Below are 22,503 nucleotides of genomic sequence, written 5' to 3' on the forward strand. Positions count from 1 at the left end.
TGGCTGGTCCAGCTGAAACTGGAATCGAGAGCTTTCTGTCTGACAGTGGAGTGCTTGGGCTGCCTCTGCTCAGCTTGAGAGACCCGCCTGCAAACTGACCAGGAATTTTGCAAATCCGTTGTTAAACACGGCCACTACTAAAAACTGAATTATATAAACTCACAATTAAATCAATTACATTCATAAGAGGTAAAAAAAAATACTTGAAAGTCATCACTTCCTAATTAGAGTTGTCTATTGTCTGTGCTTTCAAGGTTATTCACATCTGCTGTGTTTAGGGTATGATGGTGTGGTTCTGTCCACCTCTTCCCAGCTCTTCATTCAATGGCATTCAATGAGCAGCTTGGGACTGGCCACAGCGAACGTATTTATACCACAGAGGTGCAAACATTACAAACCAGAGCTTGTCACCAGAAACCACATACAGGATCTGTATCTGCCCCCACCTTATCTTGCAGGCTTACTCATCATGAAGTTCCTGCTTCCAATCAGTGGTCCCCCAGCCTCCAGCCCAGGACAAGGAAGGACACGAGGCACCACCTCAGAGGGTACAGATGGGACCCCTCCCCCCGGCATGGCCCTGGCCTTCGTGAGGACGGTAAGTGCTGGCCAGGCAAGGTCTGCTTTGAGAGGCCCTTCCTCCTGCGCCCACAAGCTTCTCTCCGAGCTGGATCCTGCATTCAGACGGATTCAGCTCAGCCCCAAAGCAATCTGTAAATTCTAGGAATTTCCGGTCAAAATCCATTTGGAATTTCCCTCCACCAAATGGAATAGAATCAACCATACACACGGTAACAGCAGAGCATTAAACCAGACAAGGGGAGAAATCCGAGCAGGGCTCTCTGGGACTGCCCAACTCACATGCCCATGAAGCCGGATCCAGAGGGGCACACTCCCTCCGAGGCGTGAGGTCAGGAGGGATTGATGGCATGTGATGGAAAGGTGGGGGGCTGGCAGGAATGAAGGTGAGATGGGGCTTCTGTTCCCCCTAAGAGGTGACCCAAGTGCTGTGACTAAAGGGATGGGGGTGGAAGAAAAGCAAATAGACACTGAAAGATGAGACAGGGGACTTCAGAAAAGCAATCCATTAGCCATGAAGCCCTTTTCTCCTGAAAATGTGCAAACTCGCCGTGAGGACAGACGTAGCAAGCACGAGCTGAAGCACCTTTGAGAGCCACGCTGAGTTTGATGACACAGCATGGCGTGCCCATCGGCGGCCAGCCTCCCTGCACAACTGTTATTTGCTTATTTCAGGGTCCCTGGCTGTTCTCTAAAATCACAGCTTCACTAATAACCATATTTAGCATCAAACAGGCGCTTGGTATTTCCTGAGGATTTCACAAGCTGTAATTAGTTAATAATCCAATGTAGTTTAAAAAAAAAAAAAAGGTACAAATTGCAAGTCTGCAAGAACCAGGAGCCTTTCCTGTTTGTGCTCTAGGGAAAGGGTCCTCACTCCGGGATCAATGATACGCATCCACTGTGTGTACGAGCGTGTGTGTATGCATGAGTGTGTAAGCATACGCACATGTACATGTGCACGTGAATGTGTGAAAATACCTTCGTCAGGTCCTCCCGGCAACGTTTTGGCCAAAAGGAGGAAAGAAGCATAGCATTAAAGAAAGAGCTTAGGATAAAGACTCAGGCAACACAGGTGAAGCGCCAGGTTCAGCCACCTGCTGGCTGCCTGCCCTTGTGAAGATTGACTTAATGCCGGAGTTTTCTCATCTATAAAATGAGAAGACCTTTCTCTCAAGGTTGTGAGGATCACCTGAAATCCTATGAGTACAGTTCCTGCCAAAACATCAGAATCGACCTGTGTCTCCACCCCGTTTCCATTTTCTCACTCATTCCATGGCTACTTTTTCAGCGTTACTGTGTGGCAGGCACTGTCCTCGATCTTGGGGATCCAGCGTGAAGAGAACAAAGCTCCTGTCCTGTTGTTTACACTCTTGTGGGTAAAGACAGTTGCACACAAATAAACAAGGAAATACATGGTGTCAGAGGACAGTAGGCACAAGAAAGACGAAGCAGGTCAGGGGGAGGGAGGGATTCGGGGTGCAGGGAGGTTTCTATTTTATATGGGATAGGACAGTCTGGGAGGGCATCTCTGAGAGTTTTGGGGGAAAGACCTGGGGAGGTGAAGAAGCGAGCCTGTGAATTCTGGGAGAAGCTCGATCGTGGTGGAGGGAGGAGTAGAAGCCCTGAGGTAAGAGCATGCTTGGCACCTGGGGGGACAGCAAAGAGCTTCCGGATGCTCTCGCCTGACAAGGCAGGAGAGCCTCTTGGGTTATGGAGTAACACACTGCCCTCCCCCCTGCGCACTGGACGAGGGAACTAAGTCAGGGCTCTGTACACACATCCAACCTCTAGCTTTACCTGAACGTGGCCTAAACATTCAGTATTTGTTACTGAAAGGCACTGAAGTGGCTGAGAACCTGACCCTGGTCCTCGAGGAATCACAAGGCAAGCAAACAGGGGCTATAACCCCCAGAAAACTTTTTGGCAGCTGGAGACGACTCAGTCCACCACTGTCCCACTTGGCGGTGGCCCACTGGGGGAGAATTGAAAGTGAAGGCATACCTCCCAGTAGCAAACAATCTTCAGTAACCAAAACTGAGTCATGCCAGCCGAGGTGCAAACCGACGGAACATTCGGGTGAGTGGGAAGCTGTCACCGAAGAAGACGGTGGTGACACGGGAAGAGTAGATCCATCCCCCAGCAGGGGGGCTGCAGGAGGGACCAAAGCAGGTGCAGAGATCGCAAGGGAAACCAAGGTCAGTATGAAACTCTGAGTTTGCTCCCAGTCACGTGACAAGGAAAAAGGGGAAGAGGAAAGTAAACTGCAGATACAAAAGAGTATAACGAGAATGGCTTGTCGGAAACAGAGGAGTTTACTCCAGCTGCAAGGAACGTGGTGGGAGCTCATCACACTAGAACTAACGTTGCTGGTTTGCAAACCGGAACGCAGGACCTTACAGCACATAGGGTAACCCTCACCAGACCCCGCAACTGGAGCTGTGAGCCACGAGGAGCAATGGCAGCTTTTATCAGCCGAGCACACGTGTGCAGACATCATTCAAGACGGTGTGAAGAGAAACAAGGACCATCTACAGCCCTCTTATCTTGCACCGTCCCCCGCGCCCCCCACCTGCGCTCAGTTCCCCTGCGCAGGCGTGCTGGGTGGTCAAGAAAATCACTGAGACTGTTGCAGGGGAGGGGTGCTCATAGGTATCTTCTTATTTCCTTGCCCTGCGTCCAAACTGTCATCCCAACGATAGACGGGAACTATAGGGACGCCTCACAAGGTAACAAGCAGAGCATAGAATCCATCCTAATGATTCCTCTGACTTCAAACAGTTTATGCAGAGATGGGACCATTGGCCCTATTGACCGTGACGTACAATTTCTCTAATAAAGGAAATTGCATGTTTATGCATTCGATTATAAAAATGTTGTCTCCAAAAACAAATAAAATAAAATAAAATAAGATTGTACATCCCAAGGAAGACCTTACAGACGGTCTCCTGCTTTGCTTTTCCTGCCTCAGTACACGATGCTTCCATATCATTCACTACTAAGCAGATCTTATGTCTTTAATGAAGTCTGCTGCCAGTCCTTCTGCCAATCACTGTCTTCATAAGGATCCTTCACAGACTTTTAGTCTGATTTGCACATTCAGAACCTTGACCACATATGAAGTGAGAGAGCTGGACTTCAAAGTGAGACCTGCAGTCCCTGTTCTGTCCTGGACACCACCCAGAATCTTCATGATTGGCCTCAAGCCAAACGTACCGGGCAGACCTGTAATAAGGATGAGTGGACAAGGGGACCCTGTGTCCGGCCTCCCTCATCACCACACCCCTCCGTCTGGAAACGACAAACCCGCCAGGCTCCGAGAGCAGACAGCAGACTATGTCCGGGTGGGCCTGATTGAACCCACTCACACCGGGGAAAGATTTTAAGAGGTAGAGACACCGGGGAACACTTTACACGTCAAAGTAACACTGGCAATTGGGTGAAGGGTTGATAATAGCGATCGATGACCAACAGTAGGCAGATCAGCTAAAGAGTACAAAATTCCGAATTCAAAATTAGACATGAACTTGAATATTTATTTAGAGTAAGAAAATAAATCCCTCAAACGACATCTTTTTTTAAAGTGGCAGATAACACTCACATCCCGAAATCCTAGACAAGAACACCGTACTTGTATTCATTAGCACACAGACACGACTCTGTAATAATTCTTCCTACCTTTGGTTGGCTGCGTGTTCTTTGATCTCTTCTCCATGGGATGAGCTTGTAATGTCATTTTCTAGAGAGAGAACAGAAAGGGAATGCAGACCTTCTGCATTATTCTCGTTCTGGCACGATGAAGGGAGGCTCGTTTCTTTCAGCCTCACAGACTCGTTCTTGGAAATGCCACCTACATTGTTAGGATTATTGATACGTTTGAGAAATCTTTTATCAAGTTTATTTCGTGTATGCGCTGGGAGACTTGAGGGGATTTCCAAAGTTTCCTTGTGTAATAAGGAAACTTAAGGACTGTATTGATTGACCACATTCACAAAGCAGGGCCTTGGAAGGACCCCATGGGAGTGAGAGGCCCCGAAATTTAAATGTCACAGGTTTCTCAGCAAATGCCCCTCTGATCGGCTTACAAGGTCGTGGAGTATCCCTTCCCACTCATAGCCTATCACATCTCTCTTGTTCACTTTCCCCCTCGCTCCTTCATTCTCTCTTCTCCACTCTACTTTCCTGATTTTCGCCTAGTGTGCACACTTTCTGCCGGCTGCCCGGCCTTTGCACATGCTGGACCCCCTGCCTGGAGCTCTCTTTCTACTACAGGACTCTTCATTTCACTAATTCCAGATCTCCTTTAGCTTTGTTCATCATTTCACTTCTGGATGTCTTCCCTCACTGCATCAATGAGCTTTCTTAATACCATACACCTCTTTCTCAAAACACCAGACATAAGTTTACATGCTGCTCTAGGATTATCTCATTAATCTCTCTCTCTCTCTCCCCCAACAGAGTGCCGGGAGGGTGCAGACCCCATCTGGTTTCATTCCCCCATTGTATCCCCAGCACCTAGTACACAGTCTGGCTCACGGGAGAGGTTCAAGAAATATTTACTGATTGAATCTGGAGGACTAAGGGAGAAGAGACATAAATTGAAAGTGATCAGTGATCCCCTCTCCCTGCAAGAAAAAGAATCAAGAAAACAAAGTTTGGTTTCTCTTTGGCTCTATTTCACCTGAGTCAACTGCCTGATGGTAACTCTCAGATGTCTAGCCAGCTTCTATGAGAATATCTTCATCCTAAAATGGGCTTTTTGCACTTTGAGAAACCACAGGTGTTGCTATAAGTACCAGAGCGAGTCAAAGTTCGAAGTCTCAGGTGAAAAGAAATATGGATGAAATGATTAATGAAGGACTTCGGGAAAGGGTACAGAGGTAGCTTTGGGGAGAAGTTGAGGTTGGGCAGTTATATTTTCCAAAAAAATCAAATACCCCCTGTATTTCAAATACCACCTTGAGATGCTGGCCCAAACCACACCAGAGCATGCCCTGTGGATGGGTCTTCACCCATATGGTGAGAACAACAGCTTCTGGCAAGGTTTTCCCCTCTGGTCTATTAGTCCATGTTTCCACCATTAGAGCCTGCCTTCTCCAGCTCCAAGCAACTCCCTTCCTGGGGCCCAGCCATTTCTGACTCAGTGCCTCTCGGTCCTGAGCGATGCTGATAAGAAGAGACACCCTCAGCCCATCAAAGAGTATGATCTGGAATTATATTTGATACCCATAGATTTCAAATTGCAAGAGACCCAGATACCCATATGCCCCTTAAGACTGGTTCCCTCTTCTAATAAAGGATGGCTAGTGGGTTTCAAATCACATGCCAACTTTGTGGCTCATAGTTGAGAAGGATTCCAAGCTGAGGCCAGGCTCACTGAGGAACCATATCATGTTTGATTAGCAATGTCTGCCATGATCAAGAGAAAGGATGGTAATGGCATGAATGCCACATAGTTGGTTTCCCTGCCCTAATTCTTAACATTTGGTCCAAGACCCATTGGGTTTTAGGCCAACTTTAACTTAAATTTCTCCAGAGTCTGAGGGTCCACACTGAATTCAATTGACATGCTATCGTATAATATTCCACAAGCACTGTCTTCACCTAATTCTGGAATCTTGGCTAACAACTCTCAGTTCCCCTTCATGGAGAGTTTGCTAAGCCCCTGAACCAACCACCTCCCCTATTCAGGTCCCATTCTCCAGGGCCAGGTGCCAAACAACCAGCTAGGGCCAGGCCCGAAGCCCAGAAGCCCACATCATTATTCAAATTAGCCAGTACCCAGGAAGCTTTCAAACCCACTCCTCTTGCCATCTGTCAGTCACTCCCCGCAGTCCCAGCTGACTATGATCCTGCCCCCGTCTGCAACCCCTGTGTATCCTGCATGGCAGGCTTCTCTTCTTCTTTCAGTTGGAGACACAAGGAAAAGGAGCTCTGCCCTTCAAGCCTCTGTCAGTGTGGTGGGTCCCACCACATGCAGTACCTTCAAGATCTCATGACCTACATGTGTCCAAAGGCCTCATCCTGCCTAGTCACTGTCATCCCCAAAGAACTGGACCTTCCCTCCGAAAATACCAGGAACATCTGAGTGCTTGTTTCATATCACAAAACTCTTGTTTCCTGGGATGATTTCTCGAGCTTCCTATTCAGCCTCTCAGAAGCCATCTCAGCTAAAACTCTAGGTAACGTTTGGCCCTGGGGCTCATCGCTTCCACCTCCAGCACGTGGGAGTGTTATTTGGGACTGAGGCCTGTGGAAGCCCTTAGGGTCGCACTTTGTGCCTGAGGCACCCCTTCCTTCCTCTGAGAGCTCTGCTCCCCGCCCAGCTGTGGAGCCCACCAAGGAGGCCACTTTCAAAGCATCCACAGACAAGGTCACAGCAAAGACAGGGAGACTCCATTCCACATTTTCATAGTTGCCAATATTCTTTTTTTTTTTTTTTTAAGATTTATTTATTTGACAGAGATAGAGATAGCCAGTGAGAGAGGGAACACAAGCAGGGGGAGTGGGAGAGGAAGAAGCAGGCTCATAGCAGAGGAGCCTGATGTGGGGCTCGATCCCATAACGCCGGGATCATGCCCTGAGCCGAAGGTAGACGCTTAACCGCTGTGCCACCCAGGCGCCCCATAGTTGCCAATATTCTTCTTCTTCCCTCACCTTCTCTGCCTCTAAGGTTTGCTTGTGACATAAGAACAGGATGAAGCCATACTTTCCTTCTATTACTTCTTCTCAGGACAGACTTTCTTTCTCCTCAGACTAAACAGTAGAAACACTTCTACAACCATAAAATGGTCAGTTCTGAGAAAATACCTGGCCTTCTGTCACAGTAGATGCTCTTGTTGGGATCCCCGGGATAGATCTGTGTCACTGGGAAGGCAGACAGACGCCATGAGAAGGGACCAGTGGAAAGCCGGAAGTCAGTGGAAGTTCCCCTGATCTGCCTGGTAAAGGCCAGATCTGTGGGGCAGAAACACAAAATGGGGGAATTCCATGGAAATTCCTAATAAGAAAATTTTATCAGCAGCATTTGAAACTGAGTTTTCTGGCAGACGTGGTATGCTGGGCGGGTAGTTTCTATTTCTTGGAGCCATCATTAAAGAGAGAGATTTATAGCCCAAGATGGAGAAGACCTGGGACCTGTATCCTGTGAGAACTTCTGGGGGACTCCGAGCCTAAAAAAGAGATGGTTTGTGCTCGGAAAGGGAGGAATGAGAGCAGCCTCTTTAAGAGAGGACAACCACAGGTGCCTGGGTGGCTCAGTTGGTTAAGCATCTGCCTTCAGCTCAGGTCATGATCTCAGGGTCATGGGATCGAGTCCCACACTGGGCTCCCTGCTCAGTGTGGTGTCTGCATGAGATTCTCTCTCCCTTTCCCCCAGCTTGTGCTCTCTCTCTCTCTCTCACTCTCTCATATAAATAAATAAAATCTTTTGAAAAAGAGGGAGAGAACAATCAGAGCTACCATCTACAGAAAGTGCACAGGCCCCAGACACCTCCCGCGAATACACCTCAGAGGCTGGGCACCAGCCTTACACTTCTTGAACCAAGGAGGAAACCGAGGCTCAGAGATACGAAGTGACTTTCCCAGGTGACACAGTGACAGCTGCCAGAGCCAGGATTCAAACCCAAGGATGGGCACCAAAATCAAGTCTCTGAGCCACTGCCAACCTCTCAGTGAACACGTGTCTCTCCTGATGCCCGACCGCAGCGGGATCCATGGTCTGCCCTCTGGTGAGGTCTCTTCCAGTGTGACCGCCCAAGCTCCAGCTCCTCTCATCCCTGCCAGCAAGGCCCTGGTATTGGAGGAGCCTCAGTAACAGCCGCCATGTTGCTCTCCAGAATAATGGAAGGATCAAACCCCAGGATATATTTTTATGTGAAAAGCAAGGTGGAGAAAAGTATGCATCTTGATTTGGGTGACCCTAGAAGCAGACTAGGAGACAGAGATTTGGGTACAAGTAGTGTATTTGAGAGTCGATCCCAGAAAACTGGTAAGGCTAGGAGAAAGTCAGATGGCGGGGGCGGTGGGGAGCAGCCAGTAAGTGTGTGTTTCCCAGCAAGTTTCCTTGGTGGGTAACCAGGGCTTAATACTGCTGGAGAGCTCTGGGGGTCAGTGTAGACAGTGTGCGCAGACCACGCAGTTTTGTGGATTCGACCTGGAGTGTGCACACATTTTATGTAATTATAAAATAACTTTTAACCAATTGTGTAGATTCATACGTATTATTTATATGTTAAATTGTCATTTTAAAATCACAGTGTTAAAAGGCAATCCCTACAAAATGAAACTAAAATTAAACAAATGAATAAATCCATGTCTTGAGCAGATGGTATGATCACACAGACAGACAGAACTATGTCAGGTGGTTTTATAATACAGTAATCTGGGACGCCTGGCTGGCTCAGTCGGAGGAGCACGTGACTCTTGATCTTGGGGTCCCAAGTTTGAGCCCCACATGGGGTGCAGAGATTACTTAAATAAATAAAACTTTGAAAAATAATTATTAAAAGTAAATAAATACAGTAACCTGTTCATCCTCTGTGGGATATGCCCAACTGACATCAATTTAATGAGGAAAAAAAAAATTTAAGCCATTTTCAGTAATCATAGCATTGGTGGTAGGGTGTTATTGTAACTGACACAACAAACCAGAGTGGCATCAGACAAAGGTGGCTCCTTTGGGAACTGGGATATTATTTGATGGGAGAAATAGGAAATACAGATGCAAGATCAAAGACGTAGTAAAAATGATACCAGTTTTAATCAGAAGTTTCGATATAAAGATGTGTTTTTCTCTTTAAAACAAAATATGTATGTCCTACCTGTACCCACCAAAAAGCCCTAGAAACAATGGTCAACCCAGTAGCAACGAGCACCTCAAAACCCAAGTTGTGGGTATCTAAATGTCATGTGTCACTGAGAGAAACAAGGGTTGAGCGGAGGCTGAAAGAGAAAATGTACAAGATGAGTCTGAGAACATACCACCAAACCAGACAGCGAGATGCTACCAAAAAACCACGTGGTCAAGTCAAAAGGACTCAGGACTCAAATTAAAGAGTCTCCCACAGGCCAGACACAGGAGAATTTGGATCTCAATAAAAAAAAACAATTTGCCATGCACTGAGACCCCTCCAACAGTTTCTGTCCATGAGTGCAAAATGAGAGCAAGAACAAAACAAGCTCACCGGTGTCCTACATCGAAAATTACAGAAGCAACGCACTGGGAACCCTAGGAAATAAGACAAAGAATCCAGCATTAATTTTTCTCTCCCCTATAAACTGTATCTTGGATGACGGAGAAGCTTTTCTTTAAAAAGTGATTCAGATATTGAATGACAAAGAAATGATGGGTTAAAATGATCCTTGCTCAAAGGGACCGTCAGTGGTTGCTACCCAGAGAAGAGAGTCAACCAGACTTCCTAACAGGAGTACAGAGTGTCCTGCGGGATGAAGGCCAGCTGACCTTGAACAACACAGCAGGGGGAGGGGCAGTTAGGGACGCTGACCCCACCCCGTGAGTCGAAAATCCGTGTACAACTTTTGGCTCCCCAAACACTTAACTACTGGTAGCCTTCTGTTGACCTTACCAATAACATGAACGGTCAACGAACACATATTTTGTATGTTACATGTATTACATATTGTCTTCTTACAATAAAGTAAGCTAGAGAAAAGAAAACGTGATTAAGAAAACGAGAGGGACGAGAAAACCCGTTTATGGTACCACACTGTATTTATTTTTAAAAATCTGCATCTAAATGGACCCCCGCAGTTCAAACCCCTGTTGTTCAAAGGGCAGCTGGATTCTTGCCAAACAACTAACCCTGAATCTGATCAAAACTCTAGATCTAAGTACTGATTTACAGGAAATACCAGGGCCGAAGGAACATGTTAAACCACACCACTGAAATGCCATCAGCAAAACGCAGACTGTGGGGGATTCTTTCAGAAAAACAACCCGGTTTTTCAACAAGTATATCTCAAGGGTGAAAAGTAGATTAAAAGAGACCAAAAAGACCCATGAACCAATTGCAATATATGGAAGGTATCTGCATCTTATTTCAAACAAATACATGATTTTCTAAAATTATGTAATAAAATTGGGAAATCTGAACAGATTGGATAAATAAATAATAATTATTAATACTTTGGGGGTATGGTCAAAGGATTTTGATTTTTTTAAAATAATCTCTGTATTATAGAGACATATACTGGAGCACTTAAGAGATGAAATGATACTTGGGGTTTGTTTAAAAAATAATATAAGGCAGGGATGTGTGGAGGATACGGGAAAACAAGACTGGTCCCTAGTTGATCATTTTTTGCGCTGGGCCCAGGGTGCTTGAAGATCTGTTATACAGTCCTGCCTACCTGATTCTGGATGGTATTTTTCACAATAAAAGTTAAAGTTTAACACACACACACACACACACACACACACACACACTAAAAATTACTATCAGTGGCCAGTTTTGCTCCAGGGAGGAAGGGAGGGAGGGACGGAGCAGAGGTAAGGCTGAAGCCAGCAGCCAGGCCACGGCATCCATTGCCTCTGCAGAAGAGGTGGGTCCGTGCCTCCGGCATCGGGAGGACCTCCCACAGCAGCATATGGAGACTTAAGAGCATGGGCCTTGGCATGAGGTGGTTCCCCAGCTCTGTCGCTTAGTTACCCAGAGGGGCTCCAGTGTCCTCACCCGATGAGCGGGGGTCACGGTGGTCCACACCCGTCCACACTCGAGCGGATCCGGTGAGCTGATACACGGACGATACTTAGCAAAGCTCCTAGGTCCTAATACATAATTGAAAAAGTGGTAACTATTCTTACATCAGTGTATGATTGTATTAGTATATGATTGTGTTATTGTATCATTCTCTACCTTCCCTGGGAGCTACCATGGCCCAAGCAGAGGCTCTGGGCGCCGTGACTCCGAGGAGCCCCAGCTGGTGGCCCAGACCCCGCACCTGTCTCCATCTCTCCCTGGTCCTCCGTGGCCCCTTCGAGGTACAGATGCCACCCGGAAAACCGAATGGAGCTTTCATCTCAAACCTCGACTATCCAGAGCCTCCCTGTCCCTCTCGCCCTCCTCTCTCCCTTTCTGTCTCTCCTCCCTCCTTCCTTCTCTCCCTCTTCCTTCAAGCAGCACTTTCCACCATGACAAGTGAAGCGATAATCTAAGCAATAATTTAACTCCTTGCTTCCTACTTAAAAATCCCCCTAATTACTGGGTAATGGGTCCACAGAGGCACTCAGGCTGGGTGAGCTCTGCCCCGCAGGCACGGCTATAGTTCATCTGTCTGTTCCCTAATAGCGCTCTAAAGTTCACCCTTATAAACATGTCACTGAGCCCGTAATTGAGTGACTGGTCATTAGGTTCCACGCGTGGTTCCTGTGGGTCACCGATCACTCAGGGGTGATGGATCTTTCTCCAATACCTCGGCTGGGCAGGCCACAGAGCTCTCTATCACCTCTGAGCAGAACATTACTTTCCGGGAAGACCACAGTGAGCCCCGGTAGGCTGTCTTAACTGTGGAGCTCCACCAGGAAGGGTCAGACGGAGGAGAGATCAGGGCAGGAGCACACATCCTGCTGCTCCACTCACGCACCTTCCCAGAAGCCTGTCCTGGAAGGGTCTTCTAGGCGACGCTGAAGCTAAGACACTGCAAAGCCATAGAGATTCGGTGCAAGAATAATTGCATGGGGCGGGGGGTGGGGGGGTTGGGTCAATTTGAGAATAGAGGCGTTGTTGTAAGACAAGGAAAAAGGATTGGAGTTTTGTTTACTAGACTTGGCTCATTGCACCGGAAACATCTATTGCCTCTGAGCTGTGCACCCTCGAGTGAGTCACTGGACCTCTCTGTTCCTCAATTTCCTCATTCATAAAATAGAGATGATTGCGCCTGCTTCCCTCCCACGCTTGTGCTGAAGACTGAGTTAAAGCACATCGAAGTGTCTAACAGTGTCCAGCACCTACTAGGTAATCAACAAATGCTAGTTCATTCTAAATAGACCTACCATGTCCCTCTGCTTTCATCAGAAATGCTTTTTTTGTGTTTTGATGATGATGGAGACAGAATAACATAGTGGCTAAGGGCACAAGCCTTTGATGTTAGGCTGATTAAAACCAAATTCCAACTGCACCCCCTTAATCCCTGTGTGGCCCTGGGCAAGTTATGCAACCTCTCTGAATGTCAGCTTCCTCCTCCATGAAATGGGAATGTTAACAGTGGCAATCTCATAGAGTTCCTGTAGGATTAAATGAAATAATGCACGTAATGATTTAGCATAGTGATTGTCAAGTAGCTGGAAGTTATCCAGTAGCCCAGTAGATGAAGAGGACAGCCAACACCCTAGAACGGATCAGCTTTCTGAGGACAGAAGAGTGTGGGGTAAGAAGAGAATAGAGCCTAGAATAGAACGTTGTTGGTCACAGAGATTATATGAATGTATTAATCCTAAAAACGAATATTTATTTATCAGAACCTGTTATGGGCCAGGCATTCTGCCAGTGGGATGAATCTGGAAGATAAAGCAGGTGCACTCCCCTGAGCCCTTGAAGACCTTCGTGTAGAAGAAAAAGAGGAGCCAGGATGAAATTAGAACCACAGCCACGATTTACTGAGCACTTACTATCTGCCTGCACATGGACGAAAACCAGACATGGTGGGCCTTCTTTGGATGCCCTTGGTTTTCATCCCACCCCACCTGGAGGCCGTACCTAGCACCTTCATCAGATGCCTCCTGCCAAAGATCCAGGTGCATGAGGCATTAATGGGAAACTGATATCTTGCTGAAGATCCCAAGGACGTGGGAGGGAAAGCTTCACATTGCTCTTCATACAGGAGAAACGCAAACAAATCCCCTGTTCTTCTCCCAGCATCCCAGTCCCACCACACCATGTTTCCTTCCCCTGCCTCCTGCCTCACCTCTCTCCTCTCTCTGCCTGACCCTGGCCGTGGCCTCTCCAAAGCCACTCTGTGACGCCCGTGCAATGTCGTTCCTGCCTCCAGTTTGTGGGCCCCACTTATCCCAGCAGGGGCCAAATGCAACTTGCTCTTCCTGAAGCATGTGCCTGGGGGAGCCTCCATCGCCGCCTCCCTCAATCCCAAGCTGCTTATCAAAGAGTTTTGTTGTTTATGGTGGAATTCTTCAAGAATTCATCAAACCAAGCAGGCCTCCTGGGGGAAGCAGAAGGAGAGGCAGGGAAAAGATGCTGTACTGAGAATAGAAGATTCTCAAAAGACATGGAGAAAGCAGGAGTTTTTGTCCCTACCTCCCCATTATCTTGCATTCAAACATCAGCCCTGGGTGTGATATCATTATCCATATTTTACAAAGAAGTAAATTGGTATCCCAGGAGAATAAGGAACTTGTGTAAGGCCATAAGCATGGATGCCGCAGAGCTGGGGTTCAAACCCGGATGTACCTGACTCTTTCCACTTCACATCAGTGAGAAGGAGTAAGGGAGGCAGGGGACACGGGACAGACCCAGTGAAATCCTGCACTCAGACCCTTCGTGTGTGCTTTCTGAGAAGCAAGACGTGTACCACACTTTCGGGGCTGTGTGGGGGAAAGAAGGTTCTGGTTGTCTTCCTTTTCATAACTGGACTTCTTATCAATAGCGGCAGGAAATAAGAAACCAAAATCGTCTGAACTGTTTGTAGAGTAAGAGTTAGTGGGTCCCTAATAAAGTGGTTTCCTAAAAGAAACTATATGAATTTCATGTTAGCTACTTTAACTCCTCAGAAAGTATGAGGAGTGCTCTAAATGAGAGAGGCTATCAGGCAAGTCACACCAGAGAAGGGAGATCTGAGGCAAAACTCAGGCCCCTGGCTCAAACCCGACCACCAGTTGTCCGTACCTGGGCACATGACGGACTTGCTGCATATGCCCATTTCCCCGTAAGTAAAACCCACCTGCTAAGCAGCATACAGAAGCTTGTGAATTAGAAACACGATCACCTTTAAAGACAATGAATTAATATTTTGTTTAAAATTTTCAGAGTATTCTGATAATGCCCAGGATAGGCAGTACCTGGAACATTAGGGGCTCTAGCTTTCTAGAGTGAGTTTCTTGAATCTGTTAATACTGATGACATCCCTTCCTCACCCACCCTATAAAACCAGGTCTGGAGTTTGCCAAAGAGCTGTCTTCATTCCAGACATGGCGCAAGGACCCAAGATTGCGATTGCCTCGATCTGAGTACTTCAGACACAGTGATATTCATGAGGACAGAAGAGGGAAGAATCACTAGTAAACAGGGATTCAGTTAAGGTTACCAGGAAAAAACAGCCACTGGAGACCTCTGGGGGACACACCCCCAGCCCTCTTCCTCATCCTCTCTCTCGCTCAATCCACAGAGCTTCACCCCTGGAGGCAGGCAGGCCAGGTTTCCACAGAGCCAGGTAGAGACAGCGTTAATACCTTCAAGAAACTTGCCCTGAGTGTGACAGGGAAATGAGATTGGTTCTCACCTTTTAAAACATGTAGCCTCCCCGGTGGGTCACAAGGGCTGTTCCGAAGAGTGTCAATCAGGGAATGACAGATGGGTAGCCTATGGTGGGTCACCAGTGTTCTCCCTGCTAAGAGAGGCCCAGCACTCAGACACACGAGAGCTGACAGCCGGTCCACAGGACTTAAGTCCAACTGGGACTGTGATTTCTCTGTATTAAGGACCCCTTCAGTGTGGCCTGTCCTCCTCTCCTGCCCGGACACTGGAAAAAGCTCCACTTTCTTCCAAAATACCTGCACTACACCTTCCACCTAAAGATGGCACGAGTTGGCGTGGGAAGGAGAATGATATCTATCTTCTATGGAATTCTCACTACTATGTATCAGACTATGAGCATTATTGATTATTACCTTGATCCAATAATAAATACTATCATTACTCCTATTTTGCAGATGGGAAAACTGAGGATCAGAGAGGAATCAAATCTAGCAAGTGACAGAGATAGATTTTGAATCCAGGCCTTTTGATTCCAAAACCTGAACTCTTAACCTCTAAGTTATATGTAATTATATCCTGATTTCTTTTCTTTTTTTTTTTTTAAGATTATTTATTTATTTAATTGACAGAGATAGAGACAGCCAGTGAGAGAGGGAACACAAGCAGGAGGAGTGGGAAAGGAAGAAGCAGGCTCATAGCAGAGGAGCCTGATGTGGGGCTCGATCCCACAATGCTGGGATCACGCCCTGAACCGAAAGCAGATGCTTAACCGCTGTGCCACCCAGGCGCCCCTATATCCCGATTTCTTTTTTTTTTTTTAAGATTTTATTTATTTATTTGACAGATATAGAGACAGCCAGCGAGAGAGGGAACACAAGCAGGGGAGTGGAAGAGGAAGAAGCAGGCTCATAGCAGAGGAGCCTGATGTGGGGCTCGATCCCACAATGCTGGGATCACGCCCTGAGCCGAAGGCAGACGCTTAACCGCTGTGCCACCCAGGCGCCCCTATATCCCGATTTCTTATTGTTGAGATGTGTGTATCACAAAATATGGTGTTTTTGTTAAATTGTATACATACTATATATGGCTGTATGAGCTACCTATAAGTAGTGGAAAATTAGGAAATTTTCAGCTTTGTGCTTTTCTTACTGAATTTTTACAGTAAGCATGTGTTACTTTAAAGTTGATTAATTCAGCTTTTTCATTAGGAAATGTTCCAAATATTTATATATAAGTACCACGACTAATACCACAAAACTACTTAACCACCACTCAGATTTAACAAATACCATTTCATCGTATTGGCTTCAAAATTTTTTAAGAAAAAAAATTCCAGATAAAATTGAGACACTCCCCCATCCACCCCACATCTTGTCCTTACACCTCCAGGCTCCCCAGTGCGCTCAGTTTGGAGTGCCACCTTCTTAACCATGTTTTTACATCTTTACACGCGTAGGTATTCTCCTCAGGAAAACACACACTACACATGCATGTTTATAGAAATAACATTTAGAAATCCTGCTGGCTTCTAATATGTACTTTCCTTTCACAGGCATCTTCAACTGGCTTTTCTCCATCCTGCTAAGTTACTCATTGTATCTCCATCCACAATTTGTCAACCTTGTATGGTTCGAGATCACACCTGCCTCCTTGTTTCATGTAGGATAGAGTTTGTGCTTCTGTTTTATCGTTCTCCGTGTTGTTTGGGGCTACTTTCAAAAGGAGGAGGGGGATATGAAACCACATCTCTCTGATTCTTGTCCTGCATCTATTTTAATGAGCCCATGGTTTTGGTTCTTTGGTCTGACAATCGTATGAATTGTGTGAATAGATTTTCCCACATTAAACCATCCCTGAATTCCTAGGATTAGCTGTACGTGTTTCATGGTGTGGTTTTGCTTGTTTGGCTGCATTGCCTTGTTGATATTTCATTTACGTTTTTCTCACGTATATCCGTAAGTGAGACTCCATTTTTATATTAAGGTCAATTTGCATCATTAAGTAAATTGGAGAACTTTCCACCCTCCTGTACTCTCTGAAATAACTGTTCATTGAAGGTTTGGGAAAAGATGTTCATAAAACCATCTGTGCCTAATGCTTTTGTGGGGAGAGGACTTTTATTACTGACACAATTTATTTAATGAATGTGGGCCTATTCACATCCTCTATTTCTTCTGGAGAAAATCTGGGTCGGTAATCGTTTTTGAGAAAAGTGCCCATTTTATCTACATTTTCCAATCTTCCTGTTTACAATCCTCTTCTAGCTGTAGCTCTCTACCCCCTTTCCTTTCCGATATTCTCAGGTCCACCTTCTTTCTTTTCCTCTTGCCCATCTTGCCAGAGGACTGCCCAAGTTGCCAGTGTAGAGAAACAGAAACAAAAATTCTGGCCATCCAGTGCGTTTTTACATACCTACCTGCCTACAGAAATTGCTTTTCCAAAAAAAAAAAAAAGGCAGAAGAGAGGCTAATTCTGTTTCTAGAAAGACCTTATTCTCACCAAATGAGGGAGTGCATCAGAGCCCCCACATAAAGGCAGCACAACCTGCTCATGGCACCATCCAAGTTCATGACCGCAAGGAGACACACCTGTGTTCACATGCTTCCCCTCCCACATGGGTGGCCATGAACAAATGGAAATAAAGATGCCCGTCTCGAAGGCTATGGGAAGGATTACGTGGAAGAATCAGGCAAAGAGTCAGGATGTGTGAGCAAGTGAGTGAGTGAGTATATGAGAGCCAGAGCTAAGGAGGCATGGGTTCAAATCCCAGCTCAACTGCTTGCCAGCTCTGGCCCTGGGCACCCTGCTGGTGTGCGCAAATGAGATAAAGACTTACTGGAGTTGTCATGGAAATTAAACTGCAAGTCTGTTTGGCAGAGTGCTTAACACAGAGAGAGCAAATATTCAAGAATCACTGTTGTGGCTAACACTACGATTACTATGAGCGTTACTTCGTTACTTCGGTGAAGGCCTTAGCTCAAGGCCATTCAGAGCGCAGGCCTGGAGTCCCCTCTCCCTCATTCCTCTCTTGGCTGCAGCCGTGACGAGGACAGTGCAGTCCTGGCAGGTCTAAGTGTGGCTCAGCTCTGACCCCCAAAGCTAGCACGTTCCCCCTAACAGCTGCCCCCAGCAAATAGGAAGCCTCCCCTTTCTACTGGTAGAAAGTGTGGGTCTGAAAATACAGAATTCCCTAACCAGTGACTCCCTAGCCTTTCTACTAAAACTCTCAATAGTGGAATTACACCCAAGGCTGGTAAAATTACACCCTGTGTCTGCTTGTATAACTTAGTGGTTTTTAAATCAAGCTCCCCAAAGTCTTAGGGATTCCATAAACCAACCTTCCCTCTGCCTCAACCACACGCTAATGTAAACAGAACACATTACCCTTCCCCAGCCCACTTCACCCAGAATTTCAAATAATGGGCATTAACATGAATCTTCACTTAAAGAAAGAGTCCACAGTCTAACACCCACCCAGGGGTGGGAAGCATCCACATGGTTCAGAGCCAGGACTCTCCATCTCCCCTTTGGCCTCATGTCTATATTTAAAACAGAAGAAAATCTCATGAACCCCTTTGGATCTCAGTTTCCACATCTATAAAATAAGAATGACGATAACTGGCTGACAGCACGGCGGGAGGCGGAAATGAAGGCATCAGCACGGAATGGTTGTAGGCGATGTGTGGTCATGTCCGAGTGGTCAACGTTCTCTCCCACGCACACGTGCACACCGGCTTCTTCAGTTCTTTCTAGCCTAATACTTTCCTCTCCTGGGAACACACCTACGTTGTCTTGAGAGAGCATGGCCCAGTGAGGAAGGCTGGAGGAGGTGAGGCACAAGCAGCTAACAAGCCCAAGGAGGCTCTGGCACCGTCATGGGAGAAGCAGAAGGAAGCCGCGGGGGCCGATGTTGAAATGCCTGGGGCTGAGCGACGGTCCAGGCTCAAGGGACGCCAGTGGACATGGCAAAGGGGGGCTTCCACGCAGCTGCTGTGCAGTCACCGTGAGCCAGAGCAGACCCTGACCCTCGCAGCAGGGGTAGCAGGTGTCAGATGAGTCAGAAGGCAGGAGGGCTGGAGGAGGGCTGGCTCTGGTGCAGCCATCCGTCCAGCTGAGCGGGGCACGTTCAGATGTCCAGGACGATGACGTCCAATTGGTTTCATCATATGGGCAAACCAGCTACTGGGCACTGGCTGCCTAGAATGTCACGCGGCTCACTGGCCCCGTGATTGCCTGGTGATGTTCCAGGCAAAAGAGGAAGCAGCCTAGTATCCAGGTCACCTATTTGAACCCTTACACTAGATAGAATGAAGTCTCCTTTTCCCTTCTCCTGTGTGTCATCTCCCAAGAGGATGCTTCAGATGCGGCTAACGTCGTGTCCCAAATGCCACTGCAAATGTTTCATTTGTATTAGCTTCTTTAGTCTGCTGCAAACACAGGTAGGCTAACTGTGGTTATGGTTTGGCTTTGTTTTTTAAGCTCCCTTCTTCTAGAAATACATATGAAATGTTAATGGACAAAACCACAGTGTCTCTGAATCTGAGGTTTGCTTCATAATAATCCAGGAGTGATGGCAGGGTATAGTTGGAATAAGAGTGCCCACACGTTCATAATCTTTGCAGCTGGACGATTGATTGGTACGTGGAAATTCACATGCTAAGCTCATTACTTTTGTCTAAGTTTTGTATATGTTTCAAATTTTCCATTAAAAATGTTTTCTTAAAAAACGCTGTTAGATATTTATATTAGCTCCATTTACATACATGAAAACTGGGGCTCAGAGGTTAATTACATTTCTAAGTTCAAAGAGCTAATAATCCGGCTGTGGGAGAGGCCAAGTTGTGTCGCTCAGAAAGCCCACTGAGTGAGCCCCTCACTGCCCACCTGCAGCCAAGGCACAGACTCCAGCAGTCAGCCCCGTCAGTGTCTCCATGGCACGGGGCCACCTCACCCAAGGCCACATCCTTCCCAGGGACGCCAACATCCCAAGATGGGGCAAAGCAAGGTTATAACAGTTCAGCCACTTCAACATAACCTAGCACAATTTCGATGGGCAATGCTCATTCCAGAGCTATCTTCTGGGTCAGCCCAGCCAATGCTGGACCCACATCCCAGGTCTTGCTGGCCCTCCTGTCTTTTACGGGCATCGATCGCAAACTACCATCTTGCCTCCCGACCTGCATCTCATCATTTCCTTCTGGGGAGCCCAACCTAGACACAGGGGAGCCAAGGTCTGGACCGGAATCTGTCTGAATGGGCAGCATGAGTGAATCTGCCAGAAACGGGGTGGGAGCGGCGGCCCCCGATGAGCCCCTCAGTGCTCAGGGTTTGGCGCCCAATCGGCTTCCCTGACTGGTGCTGAGGAAGCCTGCATAGATCGGAGCCCATGAACATCGACAGACAAAATGTAAGAGTAGTCCCGTGTCTAAGACTTTCTGAGCAGCAGGAGGGCACTGCTACTAAGTTCAGAGAAGACCTTCCTGGCATCAGTTCTCGGCAGGCCCAGCTGGATGCAGCTGCAAGAATACTTTGAAGGTAGCAGCTCATGCCCCGGCCCAGGAAGCCCACCTGAGGCCTCCCAGCAGCCGGACCTCGGAGGCCAGGCCCGCTCCCCAGCACCTCCACAAGGAAGCAGCTCAGCGAGCCGCCCGAGCCAGCAGGTGGCTCTGAAAATGCCCCATGTAATTAGAAATCTCATTTCCATTCCTGGTCCCTGGTTTGCATGGCAAAGAGAGTAGTTTTTCTGGAATGAATTATCCCCTCCCTGCAGATGTCTTCAAAGGCTTATAATCCAAAACGGGCTCTCCAAGACCCAGCCTCCCCAGGGCCGCCCAGGCACACAGGAAGTCACTCCTTTGTGGGCACAGATGGGCTTTTGAAAATGTAGGAAGGGTGCTGATGTGGCAGAAAAGTGCTGGCCATGAGGGCAGGAGTCGGTGTCCCTGGTGCCCGGATCTCAGGGGAACTCCGAGTCCTTCGCCTTCACTGGGGCTGAGCTCACACGGTTTGCCTGGGACGGTCCCCGCTGCAGCACTGTGTGTCAGGCGTCTCAGACGCCCCCTCGTGCTGCGCACTTGCCACTTGCCCACTCTGCCTTCGCTCCCAGTTTGCCAAGGTCAAAAAGGAGAGGAGCTAAGGTCAATCAGCTCCAGTGGGTAGAGGCCCTTCTCTCTAAGTCAAATTGACATATATATATATATATATATATACACACACAATATTATATATTATATATTTTATATTTTTATAAATTCATATATTAGATTCATTTTATATATTTGTATATTACATTATTAATTTATATATAAATATATATTTAGATACACAAACTATATAAATATATTTGATATATAGTATTATAAATTAATACTATATACATTATATTATATACATTATATAATGCATGTATAATACATTATATCATGGTATTATAACATAATATGGTATAAATAATACTATTTATAACACTATATATGTTTCATAATACTATATATACCATATACATGCATCCATCCATTTATTTCTAGCAAACGGGTATTAAGTTCCTACTGTTTGTCATGGCCAAATAATAACAGAGATTAAGGAGCTGATGAAGGGGTTCTTTACCTGCAGGGGTCCATAGATGGCTTCTTGGCAGGTGGAAGTCTGTAAACTCTCTAAAATTACTACAAAACTCTGTGTTGAGGTGCCCATAATCTAAGAAGTTTAACTGATGAATGGTTAATGACCCCATAGCACTGTGTCTCAAGATGTGCTCTATGGACCACACATACTGCAATCCTCCAGCCTCTTGATTGTCAGAGTGGTGCACAAACCAGCAGCTTCGGCATCGCGGAAGAGCTTGCTAGAAATGCAGATTCTCTGGCCCCACCCTGGACCTACATAATCAGAGTCTTCTTTCTCACTTGACCCCCAGGTAACTCCTGTGCACATGACAGTTTGAGAGGCACTGGTTCTGGGGCAACGGTGTTGTCAGGGGCCCCCAGTGAACCGTACCTTCCAGAGGAAGCAATACAAGGCTGGGTCCAGGCCTCAACAAGACAGAGCAGCTTCTCCTTCCACATTCGAAGGAGCTCTGAGATGACATGGAGAGAGAAAGGCCCAGCTGTCCCAGCATCCCCGCTGAGCCAGCCCCAGCCAACCTGCTAAATGTGTCTGCACGAGTGACCACCATCCAGATCTTCCCCAGCCAAGTCCGGTCCAGGTTGCAGAGTTGTCAGAAGAAAGTGAAACGAGTATCTGAAACAGAAATTGCTGTAAAACCACCCCCAGAACTTAATGGTTGGATACAACAATATGCATTTGCAGGATCTCTCCCTCCCCACATGGTCTCTCCCCTCTGTCTCTCGAGAGGGTAGCTGGGTTTCTTATGTAGTACTTCGGGGCTCCCAAGCATGCAAAAGAGGGAGTTGCCAGGACTTCTTAAGGCATAAGCACAATGGCACTTCCTCTGTATTCGACCAACTGAAGGAAGTTA

The 22,503-nt window shown here is 46.9% G+C and overlaps 1 pseudogene; it reads left to right on the plus strand.

The window, feature by feature from the left end:
- Nucleotides 1–574: 574 nt before the first annotated feature.
- The window catches only part of LOC148108032 (ubiquitin-like-conjugating enzyme ATG3), a 91,313-nt pseudogene continuing 69,384 nt past the window's right edge, over nucleotides 575–22,503 (plus strand).

This window comes from Ursus americanus, chromosome 22, assembly GCF_024610735.1.
Source record: "Ursus americanus isolate L20-20 chromosome 22, mUrsAme1.1.p, whole genome shotgun sequence".
Lineage (NCBI taxonomy): Eukaryota > Metazoa > Chordata > Mammalia > Carnivora > Ursidae > Ursus > Ursus americanus.